Source organism: Panthera tigris, chromosome A1, assembly GCF_018350195.1.
Source record: "Panthera tigris isolate Pti1 chromosome A1, P.tigris_Pti1_mat1.1, whole genome shotgun sequence".
Taxonomy (NCBI): Eukaryota; Metazoa; Chordata; class Mammalia; order Carnivora; family Felidae; genus Panthera; species Panthera tigris.
The window spans coordinates 36430548-36447532 of NC_056660.1; the positions used below are offsets into that span (position 1 = coordinate 36430548).

General features: G+C 37.8%; 1 long non-coding RNA gene across 1 annotated transcript in view; it reads left to right on the forward strand.

Annotated features, from left to right (window-relative positions):
* LOC122230986 overlaps positions 1 to 10600 on the forward strand; it is a 47569-nt gene extending 36969 nt beyond the window's left edge. Inside the window, exon 3 of the long non-coding RNA XR_006208054.1 lies at positions 10234 to 10600. This is a non-coding gene — a long non-coding RNA (uncharacterized LOC122230986). The remainder of the gene's footprint in view (positions 1 to 10233) is intronic.
* The last annotated feature ends 6385 nt before the right edge of the window (positions 10601 to 16985 follow it).

Consider the following 16985-nt stretch of genomic DNA (forward strand, 5'->3'; position numbering starts at 1 on the left):
AGTTCATTGATCAGAAAATGTGGTTATTTCAATAGGTGAACTGGAAAATAACAGAAAATGTATTATCTATTATAATGCTTTGTAAATGTGCATCTATACCTATACCTATACTTTAAATCTAGAGCTATCTCTGTCTCTGGTTCCTGGCACCGAACTCCTAACTTTTATAGTTTCTTGAGTAATAAGAGTATTAGGAACATTTTTTCTTCTATTATTTGGTCTTTGACTCTGTTCCTGACCTAAATCCCTGTTCCCAAATCCCTTGGAATTCTGTGAGTTCTAGGAATGTTCCCCCCTCCCCCAACCTAATGAGGTACCTCTTGGTGGGCTCCTGGATAGCTTTAGGAAGGGGGCAAGTTACCAGAAAGATCAAGCCATGATTAGAAGCTTGGAACTTTAAGCCCACCACCCATCCTCTGGGAAGGGGAGAGGGCTGGAGATTAAATTAATGACCCATCATTCCTATGTAATAAAGCTTTCATAAAAATCCTTAAAGTATGGGGTTCAGAAAACTTTCTGGTTAGTGAATACTTCTGTGTGCTGGGAGAGTGACCCACTCCAACTCCACAGGCATAGAAGCTCCTGCACTTGGGACCCTTCCAGATCTTCTTCACTGTATCTCTTCATCTGGCAGTTTATCTGTATCCTTTATCATATCTTATATTATAAACTATAAATATAAGTGTTTCTCTCAGTTCTGTGAGCTATTCTAACAAATGATGAAATCCAAGGAGAGGGTCATGGGAGCTGATATGTAGACACGTTGGGTAGAAATTGTGGTTAACCTGAGGACCTCCTACTTGCTATTGGCATCTGAACTGGGGGGCTGTCTTGTGAGACTGAGCCCTTAACCTGTGGTATATGAATTAACTCCAGTTATTGTCAGAATGGAATTAAATTGTAAGACACTCAGCTGATGTCAAAGAGGATTGCTTGGTCTGGAAAAAACCCCACACATTTGGTGTCAATAGTATTGTGTGTGAGTAAAAGAGAAACATGTTTTTCTTACACACAAACAAATGAACAAAGTACAACCTCTCCCCCCCCCCCCCTGCCGCCCCGCCTCTGCTGTATATAGTTAGGGGATGGTATATTTCTAAAGCTAGCCTGGTCTACCACTGGTCTGAGGTTTTTCTCTTGATGACTTTCCTTTCTGTTATCAACAACTTTTAACACATTAAGCATGACTTTTTATGCGTTATTTGCTGAGTGTGATAACACGGGCTACTGCTGTTAGTTCTCAATACTGTGTAGAAGCATGGTAACAAATCCTGTTCCCAGAATGAGTTGTCATGTGCTGTTCTGTTCCCAGAGTGAGTTGTCATGCGCCATTCCTGTGAAATGAGCCTGTGTCTGACCGTCGATCTGGGAAGGAGAGCCCCTGCTCTTGCTGACTTTCTGAGTGTGCCAGGGCAGAGATTTCGGGTGAGGCCCTACCAACAGGCAACCTCTTCCTAAATTTTTTTCTCTTAATTTGTGATTAGATAGTTTTTAATCTCTGGAAACTTGTATTATGTATCTGGAGAGACAGAAGAGGATATGCCCTTGCAGGCCTGAAAATAAATGGATTTGAGGAAATAAAACTGAAAAAGGGATCATTAGGAAAGCAGCAAGCTGTTGAGAAAACTGCGAGCCAGATACTGTCGTAAAGGCTTGAAATGCTGCAGCAGAGGTGTTTTTTTCTCTCTCTCTCTTTTTTTTTTTGTTTTTAATTTTATAGCTCTCTTCATTCTGAAAGGTCATAGCAATAAGGGAGATGAAGGGTTATTCTTTATGATCTCTAGTAATTTAAAGTACTGTAAACAAATAAATCCTGGAGATGAGGAAATGTTTATTAGCCTTAGGAGACTTAGCAAGAGTTTAGTTAATATATTGATACACCAGGTGGTTGAAATTAGAAGACAAAGATCAGTCCTACGGAAGCATTAATATCTTCACAGAACGCACAGCACAAATTCTTATGACAGTACGTGACATCTTCTTAAGAATAAGAAGTACTGTCTTTCAAATAGAAGCCTGACCAACATAGGAAATAATCAGTGAACATGCAGTACCTGTGCATGGACACAGGAGTTTGCAGAGACTAGAGAAGCAGTTGGCAAATCTGTAAAGAGGATCTCGCGTAGGCCAATTGCTATCAGGCCTCCTATTTCATGTATGCTTTTGACTTGAATTATAATCTCTAATTCTAGAAAAAAACATGTCCTCAAATGAGTGGAGGGATACATTCTCTTAGTTCTTAAATAAAATTTTATATACATACATATTGTACTTCCTTCGAGATCCACATTGGAAGTATACCCCTAAGCATATGTGGAAATCCGTACAGAACATTGGAGAAGCTCTTGGTATGCTGTTATTCAATGATGACAAATTTTGCCTTGCTCTCCCAGAAAGGGAACAAGTATTTTTAGATTATATAAACATCCAGAGAGAGTGATAGGCTTGTAACTATACTGGAACTGGGAACCAAAATGGGGTAAGGGCTCAAACCAGACAACCTAAACCTCCAGATGTTCCACATTACCCCAACACATTGTAATTCTCACACATGTCAAGGTTCTCACTTTTGTATCTCCATTGTATGTGGGTCCTCCAGATGGGTTGTGTCCAGTGGAAATGGTGAAATGTAAGGATTGTTTTAAGAAAGGGGAAATTTTGTCTTTCCTTTGGGTTTAATAGGGAAGTTAAAATAGGTTCATTTTGAATAAATCAATAATAGAGATGATTTCTGGGGCAATTACAAGAATTGTATATTCTTAGTGAAGCAGCTGTCTCGTCTTAATTGAAGAATAAAGTTCTCTCTGGTGTTTTCCATTTGTATGTTCAGATCTTAAGACTTTAAATTCACTGGGATCCAGTAAACCAAATGGCTTCTCTGTATTGTGGCTTAGAGGCTTGACTCCTATGGTAATCAGTGAAAGGAAAATTAAGACTAGGAGAGCTTACTGGCTTCTGAACAAGAAATTATTATGTTTAGATCGGATTAAGTTGGTTAATTATAGAAACTAAGGACTCTGTTTCCTCACCTGGAAAACAAGAGCAGGGGGTAAGTCAGTGGTTCTGGAGCTTGGCATGTATCAGATTTACCTGGAGAACATGTTAAAACACAGATTAATGGATCTCACTCCCTAGTTTCTGATTCAGTAGGTTTGGGGAGTCCCGAGAATTAAGGTTTCTAATAGATTCCCAGGCCATGCTAGTGCTTGTAACATGGAGACCACACTTTGGAGGACCACCGGGGTCCTCCTTCACACTTACATGCTGTGAGCATAATGGGGCAAAATAAGCTCTGTAGTTTTCCTGCTGGAAAAGAAATTCTGCAAAAACCATTTATCTGCCTCGAGGATATTTGTGTGCAGGGAATTTCTGAGTGATGTTTAAGGTTGTCATCTAATGGCAGCTCTTGTGTCTGTTTATATATGTCAGAGATGCATAAATTTGAGTTGAACTTTAGAAGGTTTGTCTGTGTGCAAGCCATTTAGAAGAAATATTCACCTGAATGGGATTGTTGCAAAGTAATCCTTGGGATCAAACTCTAGTTAAAGTAGCAAACATTTTCTTTTATAAGACAAAATTATATTATTGCTAATAATAATTACAGTTTATATTTATCTGAACCTAAATATCTTAATTTGAATATCTAAGAAGTGTCATGAAAATGAACTCTGTGTTTTACTCAACATTCCGATGACCTTGGCTAAGTAGCAGGTAACGTGATGTGTGTTTTTTCTTGGCAATACTTAGGGACAGGTAGGCTTGTTTTAGGTAACATTATAATCAGCAGTATATGTGAGGTTCTGTCTTGCTTCCTGCTACTTGTTGTGGATCTTTCTAATTAAAGAAATATGTGGCTTTAATAGTCTGTTTGGGGAAATTTTATTTTGTCACTTTTGTAATGCAATATTCATGCAACCATTTTTATGATACATAAACAATAGATGATGCTTTTTATTTTGTAAATTATCTGGTGACTTCCAGTGTAGCAATGAGAACTTGGGCTCAAGATGAACAGACAAGAGCATCTACCCCCAGTTCCTCCTTAATTATTAGCTGTAACCTTTTTTTCCATTCATTCGTTTTATTACCTGGGATATAGGACTAATGATAATCTACCTTGTAAAGTTTCTTTAACAATCAAATGGAATAATGCTGATCATACCAGGTACATAAAATGAGTCCATTAAATGTTAGCTATGGTAATGTCTGCCCTGTTTGAGGAACTTTACATACTCTTTCTCTTTTATAAGACATATTAAGTCCTCATTTTAATAGTTATATGAGGAAATATACAAAATCATAAAGTGTCATTTTTTCCTTACCTTTGTATCAGAATTTGGGTCACCAGTCTGATCTCTAGTTAGGATTAATTAGATATATTCCAACGTGAAATCAGACAATCTTCCCTTCTTTCGATCCTTCATCTGTTCAAATAATAAACATCTTTCTTTTATTTGTCATCTTGGAGACATGGACCTCAAGGAGCTTACTTTCTAGTAGAGAGATGAGTAGAGAAACAAATAATCCAAACCCAGTCTGTTAAATAATATCACTGAATAAATAAAGTCTGGGAATCCAGAAGGGAGACTGCCTGAAGATCAAGAAACAATTCAGGGGCTCTGTGCTGACAGCTCAGAGCCCGAAGCCTGCTTTGGATTCTGTGTTTCCCTCTCTCTCTGTCCCTTCCCCACTCACACTCTGTCTATCTCTCAAAAATAAATAAACATTAAAAAAAAAAAGAAACCAGGAAAAACTTGGCATTCCCACTAAGTTTTGGAAGGTGTTTGCCAGGTGACCAAATTGAGGCTAGGGAAAGAATAACTTCTTAAGTAATAAACTTTATCATTTTTTTAAAAGTTTATTTATTTTGAGAGGGGGAGAGAGTGAGAGAGAGAAAGGCAGAGAGAGTGGGAGAGAGAGAATCACAAGCAGAGCCCAACGTCAGTGCAGAGCCCAATGTAGGGCTCAAATTCACAAACTGCGAGATCATGACTGGAGCTGAAGTTGGACGCTTAACCATCTGAGCCACCCAGATGCCCCTCAAGTAATAAACTTTAAAAGCTATTGGGGCACCTGGGTGGCTCAGATGGTTAAGCGTCCAACTTCAGCTCCAGTCATGATCTCATGGTTTGTGAGTTTGAGCCTTGCATCTGGCTCTCTGCTGTCAGCGTCCATCGTGCTTCAGATCCTCTGTCCCCCACTCTCTCTCTGCCCTGCCCCCCCAAATAAATTAACATTTAAAAAAGCTATTGAAGATGTGATAGAGGTTGCAATGTTAAAAAGTGGTAAGTCTGTGTGTCGATAGGATAGGGGATTGGAGGAGGAGGAAGACAGAGATGAAAGACAATGCTGGATATTCAGAGACCAAAATCTGAACATGCTCATCTGTCTTGCAGAATAATTCAGACTTTGTCTTGAGAGTGGTAGAGGAGATATCGAAGTGTTTAAGAAAGTTACTGACATGATCTGATACATGTTTCACAAAGATATGCAGAAAAACCCAGTCTAATCCGTATGCTCAAAACAGCAATCAACTAAATGTATGACCCTTTTAAAATTTCCAAAGAGACAACATCTTCAGCAGACTTCTTTTTGCTAAGAGTTCAAGAATTTCCTCTTTTTAGTTGTGAAGGAGAATGATCATTTCATTAGGGTTTTCCTTATAAGATGCTAAAATGATATTATTCATTTAATGAGACATTAGATACTGCCCTTAGAATTGTAAAATGTGTTGAATAGCTGCTGAAAAAAAAAACAGGTGTAAAATATTGACTTTTACATCAAATGCTGTGAAATTCTTTGTAAACAAAGCTTTTTTCATGAAAGAATTTATTTGCTGCCTGTACTTACTGCTCACTTGAAGTCATAATTGTCCTTTATTACATCAGATTTTGTTCCATGGAAAGGATTATGATGTTGTAAACAGAATATTATAATTTTGAGTTAAGAAGAATGAGGAACAGATGAAGTCTTAAAAATGCAGATTCTATTTTTATGCAGATATCTTTAGTTTTAAAATACTCAAAAGAAAAATATAAAAATTTGTCCATTAAAAGTCCTAAATAAGCAGAAATATCTTACCTGAATGAATTTTCAAGTTTTCACTAGGCATCTGAAACTCTTAATAAATGTAAACTTTTTCAATTTGAAAAACTTAAAAGTTATACCTTAGAAGATGTGAAATACCAACTTTTGTTTTATGAGAATGGCTTTAGATTTATCATTAAAAAATTAAAATTACATTTATGCTTCTATCTCACAAGTACTGCTAACCAGTGAATGGAAAATAAAAAGTCTTTGGCGAGTGGGAGAAATGAAGAACAAATATAAGAAATTTTTGCTTACCTGTCTTCTGAAATGATTGGGAGTCAAAATTTAACAGTGATATTTAGAAAGTTTCCTTTGAGAATTTTTTTTTTGTCCTGAGGTATATTCTCTTGAATATTTTTCAATCCCTTCCTACACAAAACCACAGGATCTCTTCGGTCTATTTTAACTTAAGATTGGAATGCTACATTATTTTGATGTATGGGATAGAGATAATCTGCCACGTGCTCTTTCTTTACAGGAAATTACTTTCCATGCCTTCTGCAAGTTGAGGCAAATTGGAGCCCTGAATATTTTAGAATGACTCTAGTGGCAAAAAATGAGAGAAGATGTGATTGGATTTTTATCATATCTTTAGACACCTCCAATTTTATAGTCAGAGACAAAGCATCATGGCTCTGAATGTGAAATTGCTTTCTTTTATATAAAGGCTACTGATGGTGAAATAAAGTGCTCATGTAATAATGATTTGGTTTGTTAATAAGGCCTGATAATTTTGTTATGCAGTAGAACCATTTAGTTATCAGCTATTTTAACCTAAATAAGCTAGTGCATTATCAGAGATGTTTTAGTTATCATTTATATCAAATAACATCTGGCATTTTAGAATTATTCTTCTGCGTCTATACAACCACAGACTGCCCTACACCTAGACCCAATGAGAAAGACTCCAGAGACATGGTAAGCGTGGATTATAGACTCAGAAGGCAGAAGTTTAAGGACAGTTTTGCCACTTATTAGAGGATGACTTTCAGCCGGTCTCTAACTTTTCTGCTGTCTACTTTATTCATCTTTAAAATTGAAATTAAAATAATCAAACTCATAGAGTTATTTCTGAGAATAAAATTAGGTCATTGATGTGAAATTTCTCTGTAAACCCTAAAATCCTATATAAATGTAAGGTACTATTATAATTTTCATTTTATTTTTACTGCTATAATCCCTATCTTTAAACAGTTGTCACTGAGGATACCAAGTTTTGTATCAAGTCTGGTTATTCAGCCCTTCTGGCTCAGAAGTTTTGGAGTTAGTCTTATAGAATTATTGGTCTTGTCTGATAAACCATCCAGACTTTGGAATCAGATAACTAAGCATTTCATTGTCTGAGGATCTGAGTATATATTAATTTTGTATTGTCACACAACAGAAATCTGCATTAGTTATTTGTTTCTTCATTACAGATTAACCCAAAACTTAACAACCTAAAATAAACATTTAGTATCTTATAGTTTCTGTGGATCAGGAATATTACGGAGGAAGCTTAGTTGGGTGTCAGGGTCTCCTGTTAGGTTTCAGTCAAGCTACTGGCTAAGGCAGTGGTCTTATCTTAAGGCTCAAATTGGAGGGGTTGATCTGTTTCCAGGCTCATTCCCATATTTGTAGGCGGGTCTTGGTTTTTCAACATATGGGCCCTTCCATAGGCAATTTGAGAGACAGAAATGGAGAGACAGACAGAGAAAGAGGGAGAGAGAAGAAACCAACTGAAGATGGAGGCCATAGTTATTTTATAACCTAATCTTTACAGTAACGGTCTATTACTTCCACCATATTTTATTAATTAGAAGAGAGGAAGACCAGCCTTTTCTCAAGGGGACTACACAAGGACACCAACAAGCAGGAATTATTAGAGACGATCTTAGTGGTGCCTGCATCATTTATCCTCTGGTTTCCAGAATTCATGGCCCTCTCAAATGCGAAATACAGTTACCCCTTCCCAAAGCTCTATCTTATTTTATTATGGCATTAGCTTAAAAATCCAACATCTTAGCTGTAAACCAGGGCCAGGTGTAAGCAAGTTTTCTGGGTATAGTTTCTTAAGTATAGCTTTCTGAATACCACCTCTCCTAATCTATGGACATGTGAAACAAAACCAACAAGTTGTCTTTCCCTCATACCCCTAACATGTAATGATTGAGCAGGCATAGTGTAACTAGTATAAGCATTCTTGTTCAAAAGGAATAAAATGGGAGCCTCAGAGGAATTTCTGGCCCATAAAAATTCTGAAACCTAGCCAGGCAAATATTAGGATTTCCTCCATTAGGTTTCAAAGCCTGGGAATAATTCTCCATGGCTCCCAGCTCCACAGTTTGGGCTCTTGCTATCATCTTCATATTTAATTTGTCACCAAAGGCAGCATATGTATGTAGCTGAGCATCCCTTTCAGTCTGCTGCCTGTCAGTAAAATTCTAAAGATCTGATGTCCTCTCCTGATTGTATGCTATATTCTCCTCAGGCAAAATGGACATGTTGGTGCATAAATAACTCTTAAGAACTTTCTAGGTGTTTTGTATACTTTCTTGGGGTTCATTCCACTTGACAAAGGCTTTATCACAAATTTCTTCATGGTAACTCTTCTCTCCTTTGGGATCTTGCTGAACAGATAAGGGACAATGCCCTGAAGCTTCATAGGAACGCTGTTGCTTGATTGGGGAGAGCTGCATGGCAGACTGTTAATCTGTTTTCATTTATTCTGTGTTCAAAATGATTGAAACTAAGCTGTGTTGTTTAGAAATTCCCACATAAATACAGAAAACATAGGATCAACTAACAAAAATATTAGAATAGTAGCTACTTCTGGGAAGAGGGAGAGGGATGTGGGAAGAAGTATAAGAGGGGCTTTAAAGTTGTTTTTTGGGGTGCCTGGTCGCTCTGTCAGTTAAGTGTTTGACTTCAGCTCAGGTCATGATCTCAAAGCTTGTGAGTTCAAGCCCTGTTTCAGGCTCTGCCTCCAGCTCAGAGCCTGGAGCCCACTTGGGATTCTGAGTCTCCCACTCTCTCTGCCCCTCCCCTGCTCACGTTCTGTCTCTTTCTCCTTCAAAAATAAATAAGCACTAGGGGCGCCTGGGTGGCCCAGTCGGTTGAGCATCCGACTTCGGCTCAGGTCATGATCTCGCTGTCTGTGAGTTCTAGCCCCGCGTCGGGCTCTGTGCTGACAGCTCAGAGCCTGGAGCCTGCTTCGGATTCTGTGTCTCCCTCTCTCTCTGACCCTCCCCCATTCATGCTCTGTCTCTCTCTGTCTCAAAAATAAATAAACATTAAAAAAAAATAAACACTAAAAAATTTTTACTTGTTTTTATTTTCTCATATATTATTCTGGATGATAGATACACTGACATTTGTTTTATAGTTTTACTAAGATGTAAATAAATATATACATATAGATACTTGATCTCCTCTTTTCTACATGGCTCATATACAAGAGCAAAAAAGAAAAAAAGTATAGTAACTAAAATGCAATAGAGGAGTGGTTTCTGAAACTGAAAGAAAGTGTAGGAGTTTATGTCTTAAAATTGAAGGTAGAAAGAACGTCAAGGGGTGAAGTTGTAATGCCATTAAAAGCTTCAATCATATATAGTTGTTAGGTGACTGAACTGAATTAAATATACTTGGACTTTTGGCATGTTTTATCAGCCATTTACTAATGTTTTTCTAAAAAGCAACCCATTCCAGGAGAAGAGCATTAAACATAATAACGCTGCCATTCATCACATCCAGAGCAGCGGCTTTCTCCTTCTGCTCAGTTTTGTGTTCCATTTTTGCTTTGTGAAGCCAAAGGAAAAAGACAAGCAAAAGAGTTTGGGGGCAAGAATTAAGCATACTTTATTGCAGAATTTTGAGAAAGAGCCCTCCTCAAGGACAATTATTCTGAATCATTGGTGAAGTTCTGTAGACTTAATAAGGGAAAGAGGGAGGAAGCTTCACTCTTTCATGTATTCATATAGAGAACATGGTTAGCTAATGATATTAAAAAGATGGGAAATGAGCGATAGCCAAAATTTTCTTCCTAAAGCATTTTAGTTCTGATTTGCCACTCTTTTGATGAAAATTCATCAACCTTCAGTGACTCCTTGTTTGCTCTGAGTAAAAGGCATGCTTTCATGATGTGACATATGCTTTCCTCTCCAGGCCTACGTCTTGACTTCCCACCCTACTTCCAGGACAGTTTGGCTCTGCAAGCTGCCAGCTTATCGCTTTTCAGGAACATACCAAACCATCTCTCTGTTCGTGCTCATGGACACGTTCTTCTCTCTGCCCCAACGACATTTCACCGGCTACCTTCTGGTCACCCTTTAGATGTGGAAGATATTGGATACAGAGAGAAAGTGCTCTTGTCTCCTCCCCAGGTTGGGGGTAGTTAGATGTTGTCTCTGATGGAATTGGATTGACCTTGCCTTCTACGTTATTTGTTTCCCAGCGTTGACTTTAAATTTCTTAGAGGGCAGAAACTAGCTCTGTAGTTTTGTCTTTATGATCTTACAGTGCATTGTACCTGGTAAGCCCCTCGTAAATGTTTGTTGGCTAAACAGATTAAACAGATGGATGCATTTGGTGGTTGATTGGTACAGTTCAGAGGCTACTCTAATGAAAAAGGTATAGAAAATAGAGAGTTGAGTGGAGTGATTAAGCATGTGGGCTTTAGAACCTGACTACCCAGAATGGAATATTGTCTCTACCACTTAATAACTGTGGGTTCTTGGGAAAGTTAGGTAAACTTTCTTGCCTTAGCTCTAAGGTGAAACCCTTAGCTTAAAGTGTTTAGTAATAATACTAGCTTCATTGGGTTTTTGGAGTGATAAAATGAAGTAATATATGTTAAGTGCTTTAGACAGTGCTGAGACCTACTAAGTAACTCAGTACACTTAAAATTGTTCCAGATGACAGATCACTGCATTTAATGAACACTCATGAGGGCCGATGAAAGTAGATCCAGGAAAGAGAAGAGCAAGAAGTCCCTTACCTGTGCATACTTGCTTGAAACTCTTATTTCCCTGATTATGCTACTAAACATAGCATATTGAAATTTTTATACTAGTATGTCTCTCCATTTTATCCTGAAGATCGGGGTAAGAAGGTCCATATCCTTGTCGAGTACTGCTGCATCACCAATGCCAGTGCATAGATATTCCTCAACAAATATTTGGAAATGATCAACAAGCAGAGCTTGGTGAAATCATTTGATGCTTTTATGGCCTGTGTTCTAATAACCTAGACGGTAAGTAACTGAGAGTCTGAAAAATTCTAAGCTGAAAACAGATATTGCAACTACCATGTCTCTTAACAGGGATCCCTTGAAATTCTCTCGTCTTGAAGTTTTAAGTGTAAATGTGCCCTTTACCTATGTGTGCGTTTAGGGATGACATAAGTGGGGATGGGTCCACCAGAGGTAAAGTCAAGGAAGAGTAGGGGCAAGGCACTGAACCCAGGAGCAAGGTCCCAGTTACATGAGAGTGACAGTCATGTCGACTAGAGAGAACCCCAAGTTCATCGGGGGAAGGGTGTACACATAACCACCACAGCTTCACATTTCATTACAAGATTAAAGAAAAAAAGATGAGTGGGTTTAGGGAGATAAGGCTGTGAGTTAATAGCTCACTGTTTGGAGAGCCCCATATATAACAGCCCAGGACACAAACCTATTTGATGAATGATATCTTCTGGGAATTTCCAGAAAAATAAAAGTTTTCCAATTAGTTTCCTTCAGATAATGTCACTGCCTTATAAAAACACATGGTAGTTTAATTCATTTTTCATGTGTAGGTTTGCTGCAGATTTAGACAAAGGTGAGTGAACCCAGCTTTACTCTCAGGATACATATTTCAAAATGTTGTGCTGGTTCTTAGACAGGTAACTTCCACCAGCCAGCCCTCAAGGTGAATAAGAAACACCTTGTTGGCTCTTTGGAACACTAACTCTTTCAGGGCATTACACTTCATCTCTAGTACACTAATTGGCAATGTGGGAACCTAAAGCAGTAATGTATCTCCTAGAAGAGTTGTTACCTCACACCCAGGGAGTAGTTTACTTACCTAGTAGAATCATAGAATAGCAGAATTTGGAGGAATTTTGAGCCATAATCTATACTGGCCTTGGCCAGAGGAGCACAGGAGAGACAGGCTCATTGCATGTAGCTCTAATCTCAGAGGCAGCCTAGTAGTTTTAAAATCCTCTTCTATTTACTCCCTTCCCTCTTTTTGGCCAAGAAAATCCAGGCTAATTCTGGATGCGAGCCATCACATCATGACATTTTCCTGTTGTGTGAGTGAGTTTTGTAATGTTTTCTTTAATGTCACCAGACAGGTAGTATGATCCTGACATTGTTCATCTTGGGGGAGAACTTTCAGAAGAATTTTGTTTAACCTGTTTCTAAAGTGCATAGATCTATTTAATTTAAAATTTCTTGCTAGAATCATTACATATTCACAGCATGTAACAAGCTCCAGCCTCAGGTATTTTTCTTAACTTTCTAATGCTGTGTCTTAAATGGATTAAGTCTTATTTTACTCAGAAAACACTGTGGCATGTTCCTTAAGAATTGGTTTCCTCTAGCCAGTTGGTCAGAGGTTTGAATCTGGCTCTGTCTACTAGCTCATGGATTGGGAAGTTTTGATACAGCTCCTTCAAGACTCACTGTGCTCCTCTAGGATAATAATAACATCTTATTTCAGAGGTTGGTTGTGAGGATTAAGTAAGAGAATGCTTTGCGAAGCTTCCACTACAGTACGTGACACATTGTAAATCCTGGGTACATGTCAGCTATTGTCATCCTCATTATTACTATTGCACAGAATAGTCAGGGTTGAAGATGGCTCCGTGACATAAAACTGTTTTTAAAAAATTAGTAATGTAAGGGAAAAGTTCTTTATTTTCATAAACTTGAAAGGCTACATAAAATAGTTGATATTTTCATTCTAAATTGTTCTAATGTAGTCATAAAATGTAATTTTAAAATTTGCTTGTTAATCTTCTATACGTACATAAAATCTTCAGAAAGTTGAAAGTTTCTGGTAATTTCCACTTTCTGCTGATTTTTTTTTTCACTTTCCACTGATTTAAACTACCTTTAACTCAGTACAAATGAGAACTCTTTCCCAGAGTTTGTCATTCACTCATCTTTCTTCCATGCTAACAATCGTAAATCATAGAATTTTAATACAGGGGAGAGAGGATTGGCCTGGTTATGATATGACAAAATGTAAATCCTTAACTTGGTTAGTTTATATCTATGTTTCTTGAGCAAATGTTTGCTCTCTCTTGATCCTATTTGCTTCTTTGTAAAATAAAGATAATGATACCTCACAGAATTAAAAAGAAAATAACTGGGTTCACTTGGTTTGACAAAAAGCTATTAGGAACTATTTAATGTAAAGCAAATTAGTCTTCTGTAGTGCAGACCAATCCGCATGGTGGAGATGAAGTGAGACCCTGGGCATTTAAGCTCTGTCCAAGGTTGAAGGGCCGGCTTAGATAATGTCTGGCCATATCCTGGGTCTGCTACACCAGAGCTAATCAAAATATGCTCTCACCAGCATTTTCTTCATGAGATATCTGATGGGTAAGTGTTGTATGGACAAATACATTTAGGAATGCTGCACATTACAACTCCCACACCCTTGTACATTCACGGTGCTCATTAATTTATTAAAAACCAAGAATTCCCCTAGTGGAGAAACTTATTTAACATTGCATATTGGTGTTTTTCAAACATATTTGATGTTGGGACCCACTGACGTCCCTCAGAAGAAAGTATATGCTAGAGAGAGCTGATGGCCTGAGAATGGAAATGATGAAATTATTATAGTACTAATTCATGTCATTGTCTTCAGAAGAACTCAAGACACCCACATATGTACAGACCCATAGAAAGATTGGTATTCTATAGGGGCTCAGTCACAAAGATTGAGAACATGAGAATAGAAGCATAGTTGGGGAGTAGGTGACCTCTCTTTTAGACTTTGTGAGTTTGGCTTTTTCTGAAACAGTCAAGTGAGGATTGTGTGACTGGAAGTTGGGTGCATGGGTCTGACTCTGAAGAAAGGGATCTATGTTGCAGATATAGTTGGTTTTCACTAATTGATACATTTAGTCAACAAATTTGTCATACCTTAGGACAATGGAAACTTTGACAGTACATATGTGCAGAAAGAGTGTGTTTTCATCTAAAAAGAGAATGGGATCGCAAGAGACATGCAAGAATCTCTAACACTTAAAAAGTAGGCATAGGAAGAGGAAGGGTCAATTGCTAATTTTTAATTGCTGTTTATCCACTATTGCTTTTTGTATTAATGACCACTAATACTTTTGTCTTAATGACCAGAAAACACTCAGGAAAATTGTGATATGTCTGAAATCCAGTAGCTAGAGAGTGGCAGATTTTGATTTCCAACACAGGCCTCTTGACGCATGCTGACTTAGATTTTTTCCCCTCTACATACTATTTAACATTCTCTTATGCACACATCCTTTAGAATCTTGCTCTCATGGGATTTACATAAAAGATACAGAATACTGTAAATATCAGTGTTGTGGTTTTGGGTTATAAGTTACATAGGATTTGGCAGAAGGTTATCAGTGAGTCTTTCCATCCCTCTTACAGAACCAGTAAAACCAGTAAGGGTGTTACCTAGGCTGAGAATAATGGATGTGTTACTTTGAACTATTATAAGAGGTTAGGAGAAGAAATTAGTGTTTCAGCGAAGTAAGAGTTAATTGATTGCATAGTATGATGGTCTTTTTTTCCCCTTTGTGTTTTAATTTTTAAATTTATTTTTATAGCACAAGGTATTAGATTTTAATGTTTAAATAGGAAATAAGAGAAACTTCATGTAATATATATAATATATATGTGTATATGTATATATATATACATATACATGTGTATAGGTACATGTGTATATGTAACATGTATAACATATGTTTACACATATGTTTACTCATACATGTTTATATGACAATAGAAATAGAAATAAAATTCAGTGGTCAATCTAAGAACCAAACTATATATATCTAAGAACCAAACTGTTGCTGGATTGTATCTTCATCATTTACATTTTCATTGTCAGTGCTTAGGTTTTGTTATTAACCCTTTTCAAAATAGGTTATTTCCTATCTGCAATGAAATGGAAATGTTTGGGTTTGCTGCAAAAGTGCTGAATGAAGTGGTGGTCTCTACAATGAAAAACTTAGAAACAGTTGTTTTGGTGTTTTGAACCATCTCAGAAAAGCACATGCCAATCTAATAGCAAAAAGAACATCTTTAAAAGGAAAAATATCTGGGCTGGTTGTTGCACATTGTCATGCATTAGTAATAACTAGACAATCGATTCTGAAGAAAAGGAAAATGTATCGCTAATCATTAGTCACTGATAAAACACTGTGCCAAGCCAAGAAATTCCAACTATGTAGAGACTGTGGTCTTTAATGTTAGTTTGCATTTCCCTACCCCTTGTGTAGTTTTCCTCCAACCGCTGTGAACTCTGCCAGAATATAATCCCCCTTCCCAACTGTACTGGTTTCCTAGGGTTGCTATAATGAAATGCCAAACACTGGGTGAATTAAAACAATAGAAATTGGCGGTCTCACAGTTTTGGAGTCTTGAAGTGTGAAAACAAGTGTTGGCAGGACCATGTTCTCTGTGACTGCTTTAGGGGGCAGTCTTTTCTTGCCTCTTCTAGCCTTTAGAGTTTGCAGGCAAACCTTGGTGTTCCCTGGCTTCTAGAAGCAACACGCAGTCACCTGGCTGTCTTTTCCCTGTGGGTCTTCACATCATTTCCCTTCTGTTCATGTGTGTCTTTGTGTCCAGTTTCCTCTTATTAGAAGGATAACAGTCATTTTGGATCAGGGCCCAGGCTGATAACCTCATTTTAACTCGATTCCCTCTGGACTCTCTGTTACCAAATAAGGTCACATTCTCTGGTAATAGGGGTTACGACTTAACTGCATCTTTTTGGGGGACATGATTCAACCCATAACACCAATCTTTGGAATTTTGCCTAATGGCATCCTCTTCCTCTACTTCTCAGATCCTCCTGCTAGCTGAAGAAAGGTTGGCATATTACCTGGCTTTCTCACTTAGCATCTCTCTCATTTCAATAAGGAACTAGATATTTCCTTCCAATCTCCATACAAGTTTGTTATATCCTTGTTGCGTTAGTGGTTGGTAATGCTTGGTGTTGGAATCCCCTTAGAAACTTGTGTAATCATTCTGGGCTGTGCATCCCAGGTGATTTAATACACAAATAATGCTGGAACTCTATACAGTAGGAATAATCTTGAATTTATGCTGCATATTCTTTTGATACTTTGCTCCGAGATCATTATTTCCTCTTACAGTGTTTTCCCTCTTACATTCTAGAACCTTATGAAATGCTACAGCATGTGTGTTTCAGTATATGAATAATAGTGAAGAGCCTTAGATAAATCACATGGGGAAGAAAAGATAATCAGACATGTAAGAAGAATCATGTTGGCTATGGGAGAAACATTTAAATTCTAGTTAGGAGGAGGCCAAAACCAATTAATTTGCCTATTCCTTTAGAAATGGGCTTCTTTGAGATAAAGAGAAGGACAAACACATAAAATCAGGCCCTGCAGAGTGCTAGAGGTGTCAGATCAACAGGCCCGAGATAGTCCCATGAATCTGATAATGAGAGGGGAAAATAAAAAAGGAAGGTACACGTGCCTTCATAGTAAAATGTGAATGCTGAGGCTTGAGAGGGTTATTCTTTTTATTTATTTTTTTTCCAATATATGAAATTTATTGTCAAATTGGTTTCCATACAACACCCAGTGCTCATCCCAAAAGGTGCCCCCCTCAATACCCATCCCCCACCCTCCCCTCCCTCCCACCCCCCATCAACCCGCAGTTTGTTCTCAGTTTC